The following is a 9,020-nucleotide window of genomic DNA, read 5'->3' as shown; positions in this document are numbered from 1 at the left end:
TACATTTACCTATGGTGCTGCTGGTGATTATAAGAACTGTAAATTCTATTCACATCCAGTAGCCAGTTTCTGTGTAGATGCCTTACAATGAAACCGTAAGGAATGTGTGTGTGTGTGTGTGTGTGTGTGTGTGTGTGTTTTTATAACTTTCTCTCTCAGTACGTATTTCAGTAGAAAACTAACAGAAGGTGGGGAAATAACCTTAGAAATGGAAGATGGGCTACTACAAGGCTATCCTAGAAGCTAATCTACCCTGAAGGCCCCTGGGAAAAGGGAAAGCAATAATCCTTCAGATAACACTTAACTAAGAAGTTATTACTTCTCCCCAAAGCTAGAGAGGTCAAAAAAAAGTCTCTCTGCCATAACACTGCAGCAAGCATAATCTTGGAAGAGGTTACAGGCACTTTTTAGAGTGCACACTATCAGAATGACTAAATATAAATTAATGTGTGATTGCTCTCAGGCCCCTTTCTACTTCTCAATCACCAAGGAGAGGTTTCTTTTAAAGGAAAGGCAGGTGATCAAGAGAAAGTATCTTTAGGGTGACAAGAAGTCCTCATTTAAATGTCTAATGGAATCAGGGCTATTTCTCTAAGATTAATTAACAAATGAAGGAACAGGCCTTGGTTTGTAAAGGTACCAGTCCTGCTTTGTGCAAAACCAAGTGGAAACACTTCATAATAAAGCCAATGCTTAAAGAATTATCTGGGTGATATTTTATTTATTTATTTATTTTAATTTGATGGATCATGGGAAAATGTCATGAATAGCAAGAATGAGGAGGTCAGTATATAAAAGGAGAGGAAGAGTAGAATTTGGACAGAGATTGTATGCAGATGCCCTGGTCCCATTTCTGGGCACATTCCATATTTCTTTTGCTGTTCTAAAGTTGTCTAATAAGTGAACTGAGAAAGGGACCAATGACAGGGACACCTTTTCACATCCCAGAGCAGAATGGGACTAGAGAAAGCCTCTGCTTTCCAGGAAGGGTGTCAGAGTCACTAAGAACGTTTATGCTACCTAAGACTTCTCCTCTGACTGTCTTACCATTGTGTAATTCACACTGACACCTACCCCCATGGTTGATGAGTTTATCAGTTTTCTAACTGTTGAAAATGTGCTGCTCATATTCAGCATCATCAAATTAGTGTGAGCTTTGTTCTGTGTTTGTCCTGAGATGTACATTCACTATGTGCCTGTTCTATGAGAGTGCTTCTGCACCATGTGTAATAATACTGTTAAGCCGCAAAAAAGCCCAGGCATTAACAGTGTCAGGATGTGAGAAGAACCTAAAATATCTCAATCACTGGATAGGAAAAAGTCACATTGCTGTTCTCCAAGAAAGACATAGAAGAAAAGATATCTCTGCTCTACAAAGATGGCTGCCACTCCAACTGCTTGACATTTTACTCAACTTCTAAGTAGCAAATGGGGCAGACATAGCTAGTTAAGCTGCAATTGGATAATATGCTGACCTTTTTGTGACTTCAGATATTTTAAAAAAGAGAATATTTCATAGAGCTAACATGAATTAAAATGTGCCAGACATATGATAAAGCCTTTATAAGGTTCATCTGATTAAATCCCAGGGAATCCTATAAAAATATTTCCATTTTTGCATGTCAAGTATATGAAATCTAAGGTTTAGGCCATGCATTACTGTAGCAGTATGTCGTGCCCGCTCTCGACCAGCAAGAACGACGCGACCACCAGTCCTTCTAACAGCAGTTTATTCAGTCCTGATTCTTCTTGTTTATATCTCCCCCGAACCCTGGGCCTCTCACTCCTTTTATACTCTCTCTCATCCACGCACCGCAGGCCACGCCCCCTCGCCAGTCACGAGGCTTCAGCTAATCAGGGCAGCAGGGGCAAATCTCCACCAAATTGGATTCACCTGTATCCTGGTACACCTGCGCAGCACTCAAGATGTTTGTGTCTTATATGAGGAAGTCAGGTGCAAGTCATATGACTTAGCTGCAGTCCCTGGCGCCTTTGGGACTGCCGCCACACCCGCTCCCCACAGCAGTACACAATTAAATTACACAAATTGATCCTAGAAGTGGTGGCATTTCTCAATACCTACCCCAAGGCTCTGGGTTCCCGGATGAGAGAATCACACATACAGCCTTTATATTTTGATATGCCTAAATCAGCTCAATGGCTGGGCCACTTCCTAACCTCCACATGGCTAATCCACCCCTCTCCAATATTCTCAACTTATTACTTATTAAAATCTATATGCCATCTTTGCTGCCCTGGGTCCAGTCAGGCATCCTTCTTGGGGGTGCTCTCCCCTAGCTCCTGCATGGTGACTATGCTTTCTGTCCAGTGCTTTCTTAGGCATTGTGTCTCTCTCCCTCTCCCAGCGTGGTAGATCTCCGTCATCCTTCTCCTTCCTCTTTGTCCCTAGCTTGGGAATCCTGAAAGTCCCACCTCTGTCTGCCCTGCATAGATATTGGTTGCCAACAACTTTATTTACCAACCAGAACCAACTGGGCACAGGGTCCCTCAGTGTCTTAAGTGTGGGTATGCGGATTCTTGCACAAACAATTTTGGGGACTCAAGTTAAGATAATATAAGCAGCATTAGGCCAAACCCACCTACACATTATTCCTAAAGTGATACGGTTGGGAAGGGAAGTCGAAGCCAGGCTTGGATTCAGGTATGCCTCACTCTAAAGTATACAGAGTGATGCGATTACTGTATTCCAGTTTAGGTTTAAGGATATGATCAATCAGATACTAGCTGATATGTGAGAGGAGTGGGAGCAGGAAGTGATGATGGGTCAATGGGGGATGATGCAAGTATGGAGGATGAACACAGAGAAGAATAATTGGATCATGGTTGATTTTTAACCCATGTCCCCAAATATCAACTTCATAAAGATGATTCATGACCAGATGTTCCATCCTTAAATACACCTACTAGATGGTAAAGAGGAGGGTGACTCAAAATATGCACCATGTAAGTTAGCTTACTCCCAGCATCTGCTTAGTGTTGGTTTTAGCTAGCATTTCTTTAAATAATTTTCATTTAGATCTCTTTTGTGTACCACAGCAAATGACCACAAAAGTTCTGGTGCCCTAGTGAGATGAGATCAGTGGTCAAATTCAGAACTACACTTAGTGTATATCAAATGATATCTTTTATTAATATACTGCATCATTCTCCTGAGCTCAGGATGACCTAGAACCTAGCAATAACTATGAAAGCAAGACTGTCTTTGAACTCATTGTTTTCTTGCCTTAGGTGCCTGAATTATGGGATTCCAGGAATGAGCCACCATACCCAAATCAGTGGATTACATTTAAGATGCTTGTTTTAAAAACTTAGCTAGAAAGCTATTATTTAGAAATTATTTAAAATGCTCTCATTGTCTCCATAGCCCTCAATGAGATGATTACACAATGCCTTCCTATGGTGATTAGACATATAGGTTTATGTTCTCTGGCTGTACTTGCTATTGCTATCTGCATTTGCAACTGGGAAGAGAAAGTAGAAATGGTACAGGTGTGGGTGTGGCCACATAGAACTGAAAAGGAAAGACAGCCAGGAGAGACTGGTGTGACCTCACAAGGACCACGAGGATTTCATTCAGAAGACCACCAGCTGTCTCTCTGACACTTCACTTGATGATAGATAATCAGTATGTGACTCAAGCAACTGAAAAGGAGCAAGAAGGCATTTAATGTGAAAAACTCCCCAAACCTAGAACATACATCATTCTTGAAATAATCACCCAGAATCCTCTTTGAGGATCCACGCACATCTCAGCTATATCTTTCTGTGTTATGTGTGCTCTTTTATTACCATAGTGTTGTTTCTGCCTGAGGGTCAAACATACAGGATCCAATATTTCAATGTGTGTGATTGCGTGCGCGTATGTGTGTGTGTGTGTGTGTGTGTGTGTGTGTATGAGGAAGAGAGAGAGAGAGAGAGAGGGAGAGGGATAGGGAGAGGGAGAGGGAGAGGGAGAGGGAGAGGGAGAGGGAGAGGGAGAGGGAGAGGGAGAGGGAGAGGGAGAGGGACAGAGAGAGAACACATATGGCTACACTCTGTTCTGGCTAGAATGGTGGCCAGTTTGGGCTTCAGTGGTGACGTTACAGGAGTGGGGCACCACATTTGGCTTTTATGTGTGTCTTGGGGAATCCACACTCATGTGCTTTTGCTTACACAACAGCACTTTGCCCGCTGAGCCATCTCCTCATTCCCTAATGCTGATTAGGCATAGAGTTAAATGAATAGAATTAAGAAGTTTAACAAAATGTAGAATTATTTATGTCCACATTTTTCTAATTTTTGTGCTTATCATTACCCCAATACAATCTGTATTCCAAGGTAGGTTGCCACACTGAGATTAGTGGTTGGATCCCTTCAGTTTCTTTTAATGTGGAATTCCCTGTCCTTGCTGCTGTGAGGTCTCATTTTGTTTTTTTCTAGAGATGGATTTCTGCTATTTATTTGGAAACATATTCTAATTCTGTACTTAATATATCACCTACAATTGAGATTTAGACACATACCATCATTTCAGCCTAATTATTATGAAAGTGTACTTTTTATGGTTAACACTTTTGAAAAATGTAGAATTATTATTATTTATTATTATTATTTTAGGAACTAGAGTTAAGGGTCTTCTGCACTCTACCAATGAGGTACACCCCAACCCTAACACTTTTGTTTTGAAGACTTAGTTTGTGTGGTTTTCCTAGGGTTAGATGTAAGAAGCACACTCTTTGTTCCAGAACTCTGTATCAGCAATTCTTGTGTCCTTCTCAGCGACTCATATACTAAAGTGCAAGATAGCATCTCTCCTTACTAATGATGTCCCAAAGTAGTGTTCACTAGTGTTTCAATAGTGGTAAGACCATGTTTCCTTTTGTGGTTATTAGACAATCTATAGTATGAAACTCTAGGTCTCACCATAAATTCATATATGTCGTAATATACTATCCTTTTGTTTTTATCTTGGAAGAAAATACAACTTGAGATTTCCCATCTAAGCATATTTTTATGTAACGAATAGAGTATAGTGATCTATAAACAAAGTCTTAGTTAGCAGGTACTAATATATTATTATTCTTTCAAAACTGAAAATTTGTGCCCAGCAGTGAGCAATTTCTTCCTTCCTTCACCTCTGATCCTGAAAAATCACTGTTTCCTTCTTCATGTCTATAATTCTGTTTTAGCTAATCCATTCATGTGGTATTTTGCATGATTTCTCCTGCGATGGGTAGCTTATTTTACTTAGAATAATGTCCTTGGGCTCATCCATAGTTTCTCATCTTTTAGGATTCCATTTACTCAGTGAGTAAAATTCCTGTTTGCAAAGGATGTAAGTTTTGGTATGGTAAATGCAGCATCAAGTCACTCTCTCTGTTATGGTTGACCTCGCTAGTTGAGATGTCGGTGGTAGCTCATAGCAAGCACTGGGCAGACTGCTCTCCTGGCAGAAACAGCAGTCAGCAGTTGAGAGTGACAGAATTGTGTCTTATGTCTTGGCTCCTTCCTGTCTTTGCTGCGGTAAGGCTTCATTTTTGATTTAGAGGTGGGTTTCTGCTATTTATTTGGAAAAGAATTCTAATTCTGTACTCCATACACCACCTACAATTGAGAATAAGATTGATACCACCATGCCAACCTAATTATCATGAGAGTATAAGGATTATGAATGTGGGTTACAATGATAAGCCTGCTTCCCTGGTGCTGCAAATAGCTTTCAGTCTGAAAAGGTAATTGAAGAATCCGATTATGATAAAGCAACACTTTTGGACTGTATATGGAAGGCATAGCTTTTTTAGGAGCAAGTGCTGATTTCAAGTTTGGAGTACCAGATGTTTAATAGGGATTCATACCTATGAAAGGAAAGGAGGAGAAACACATTTGAATGGAAGGAAAATACGAAGCAGGCTCACCAGAACCACCTTGCTGGGCAGTGTCCAGTGTCTAGATGGTGACTCTGCTCAATCTAGATCTGTGTGGTGTGAGATGGGTGTGAGCTCAGGCAAAGTGACAATCTGCTTCTGGGAAGAACCAGGTGTAGCTGACCCTGATGATGATGATGACGACAAAGACCTGTAGATGGTCAGCCCTGTGCCTGGGCTACCCACCTTTCTGTCTTCTGCACCAATGTACCCAGAGTGAGTAAGACATATGTAATTCTGTGATCAAATGTGGTTCGTGAATCCTGTGCCTAATCAACTAAAACTATGTGTGTCTGTATGTGTGTGTTTGTGAGTGCATATGTGTATGTATATGTGTGTGTGCATGTCAGTACAGTGGAATTTTCCTAAAAAGCTGTTACTAAATGTGTGATGCCTGTATAACCATTGTCACTTTAGAACAAAAAAAGAAAGAAAGAAAGAAAGAAAGAAAGAAAGAAAGAGCACACAAGCGTGAGATCATTAATGAAAAGTGATCATTAGCTTTCTTGAAAATTTCTTTTCTCATTGCATTATTTCCTATATTATGGTTACTTCTGATTTAAACGGCAGACTTTTAAAAGAGTTAGTTGTTTAACGTAAGTATGGATATTAAACCTAGAATGGCCATTTTGATATTTTGATACCAAGGTGGTATGGACTTACGAAGAAGAACAAGGTGAATAACGCCTTAGAGTGAGGCAGAATGCATGCAAGGAGAATGAGATAAATAATGGAAAATACAAAGACTGCTTTCTCCTATGGTAAGGAAGCTGAGGCCAACCAATAGATCACAGCGACAAGTGAGCGGCGATAACTATAAAAGATATTCTTGGACTGGATATGCCCACAATTCAAACTCCTGGCCTGAGTCCAGGCCTTTATTTCTAGGTCTTAAAGATGATATGTGCCTGAGCATCACCAACGGATTTTTTTTTATTTGAAATTGCTATAACTAAGGACAGATATGATTGGAGTTTGGAAGGCTGCATTTATCATTGCTAAATTGGATTGCTTATATTTATAGTTCTTTCAAAAGTACGGAACGTGGAAGGCTTCCATTTGCAACAATTCTACAACATTGTATATTAGTTTGAAAAGTGCGAGAACGAGGTCCTTCTCAGATTTGATTTTATAAATAGAGTTTGGCAAATGTACATTATACCTTGAAAAGTGATATCATAAAGTCTAATCAATTCAGGCTACTAAGTGGGAGTTATCTAGAAATGTATACTAAATACATTCTGAAGATGAAATAAATAGCTGGAGAAAAGACATTCCAAAGTAGACTTAAAAACTCTCCTCACTAAACACAAATTATAGATGTTTATGAATACCACTGTGTGCTTTTACAAATTCTGTTCCTATGGACCAGATTAAATGACATTTTTCCCCTATAAAATTAGGATTACCAGATATCATGAGATGTGAACTTACTTAGGCAATAATTTTTTGGTTTTTTTGTTTTTTTGTGTGTGTGCTTTAAAAATGACCATTCTAATTTGCATGGTTTCCTGAAACTTTAGATAGTGACTGAGTTGTCCCCAAATGTGTAAAAGAGAGGCTGTCATTAAAGTCTATATATTTATGCCATTCAACAATATTACTTATTAGAGTAATGATCAAGCTTAAGTAAAAAATAAAATAATTTGGAATCATTTTATAACCTAACTTCATATCATATTTGGCCACATGGAATTAACATATGTCATCTTACTTTGTCTGGGGGATTGAGGTCCCATAGCCTTGTTTTGTAAAGACAACCCAAAGATGCAGCTGAGAGACAAACCAGGTGCTATAACTGAGGAATACATAAGAGAAAATGGCTTTAAAGTATTTTTTTTTTGCAGATCACTTTGAGAAAATGAGCAATTCGTATGATGTCAAGCCCCATTAATTGAAATGTTTGTACCTCTGCTTTGATAAATTTCCCTCACTGACTTGATCCACAAGGTTTTCTGATTAAACAATCTATGTTTCTAAGGTGCAAAGCACGGGGGAGGCATGTCTGCCTTGACTAAGTTTATCAGCATGGTGCTGAAAGTCACATATTGTGCTATAGATTAGGAAATCCTGATCCAGCTATTGAATTACCAGACATCACACTGCAGCCATAAATAATAACATTCATAATAACAATGATGCATCAATAATATCAAGACTAAAACTTAAAAGATCTTAAAGAAATAATGACAATAAATATAATGGTTTAGAACTATAAAATCAGATCTAAAAAAAAAAATTCTTGTCTCATAGACCAGACATTTTATTCCCAAACTAATAAGATAAAGGAGCATAAACTGGTAAGTGTCCCACTAAATAGAAATATCTCAATAACAGAGGGATGCAAAATTAGTGTAGCCTGTGGGTTTGATATAAACTTGATGAGAGACGGATGTGGAGGAATATCAGAATTGAAGTAGTTCCATAGCTGAATAAAGCAGTTTCAGAATGGCTAATGGGAATCTTACGGAGTTAGAGAGAATCCATCACACTTGACATCAGTTAAGAAGTTATACCTTCCGCTGCTTGTCATACATCAGGGTATTTCTAACTCTGATGAAAGCTATAATGTATCTAGCCAGCACTGTTAAATTGACTCAAGAACAAATTTATCGGAACTGTGAAAGCACATAAAATTCTAAGTCCTGGGCAAGAGCTATCAAAATATTTATGTAAAATAAACAAAGAAATAATTGGGAGGCCACTTCTCTAAGAAATTGGCTACGGAGATAAATTCTACCCTTGAAGGTCTGTACGAGCAAGCACTTTAAAGACTCTCAAATGCCACTGAAACAATATGGTCTTAAGAGACAAACCAGACAGATGGCACAAGGCAAATGTCACCTACTGGAGGTCTGAGCAGGAGGTGGATGATGTCATAAAAGCAGCCTGCAACCAGGAGGCTTAGGCTCTGACTTACTGCAGGACAGCTTGTGATAAATCTGAGGGCCACCCAATCTAATAAGACTTGAAAGCCAGTTGCGTCCCTAAATAATAGTATTTTTAAGTCACTAAAATTTTGTACCAGTAACATTTTGCCCACTTCCTATAAACTGTTGGCAACAATTTTAGAAGATTTGTGTTATAAAATACATC

General features: G+C 39.0%; 1 long non-coding RNA gene across 2 annotated transcripts in view; it reads left to right on the top strand.

The window, feature by feature from the left end:
* Nucleotides 1–5,855: 5,855 nt before the first annotated feature.
* Nucleotides 5,856–9,020, top strand: part of Gm40767 — a 90,452-nt gene continuing 87,287 nt past the window's right edge. For both annotated transcript variants that reach the window (XR_872047.3, XR_872048.1), the window contains exon 1: nt 5,856–6,140. This is a non-coding gene — a long non-coding RNA (predicted gene, 40767). The remainder of the gene's footprint in view (nt 6,141–9,020) is intronic.

The sequence above is a fragment of the Mus musculus genome, chromosome 10 (assembly GCF_000001635.26).
Source record: "Mus musculus strain C57BL/6J chromosome 10, GRCm38.p6 C57BL/6J".
Taxonomy (NCBI): Eukaryota; Metazoa; Chordata; class Mammalia; order Rodentia; family Muridae; genus Mus; species Mus musculus.
This window is presented reverse-complemented; position numbering and strand designations above follow the sequence as displayed.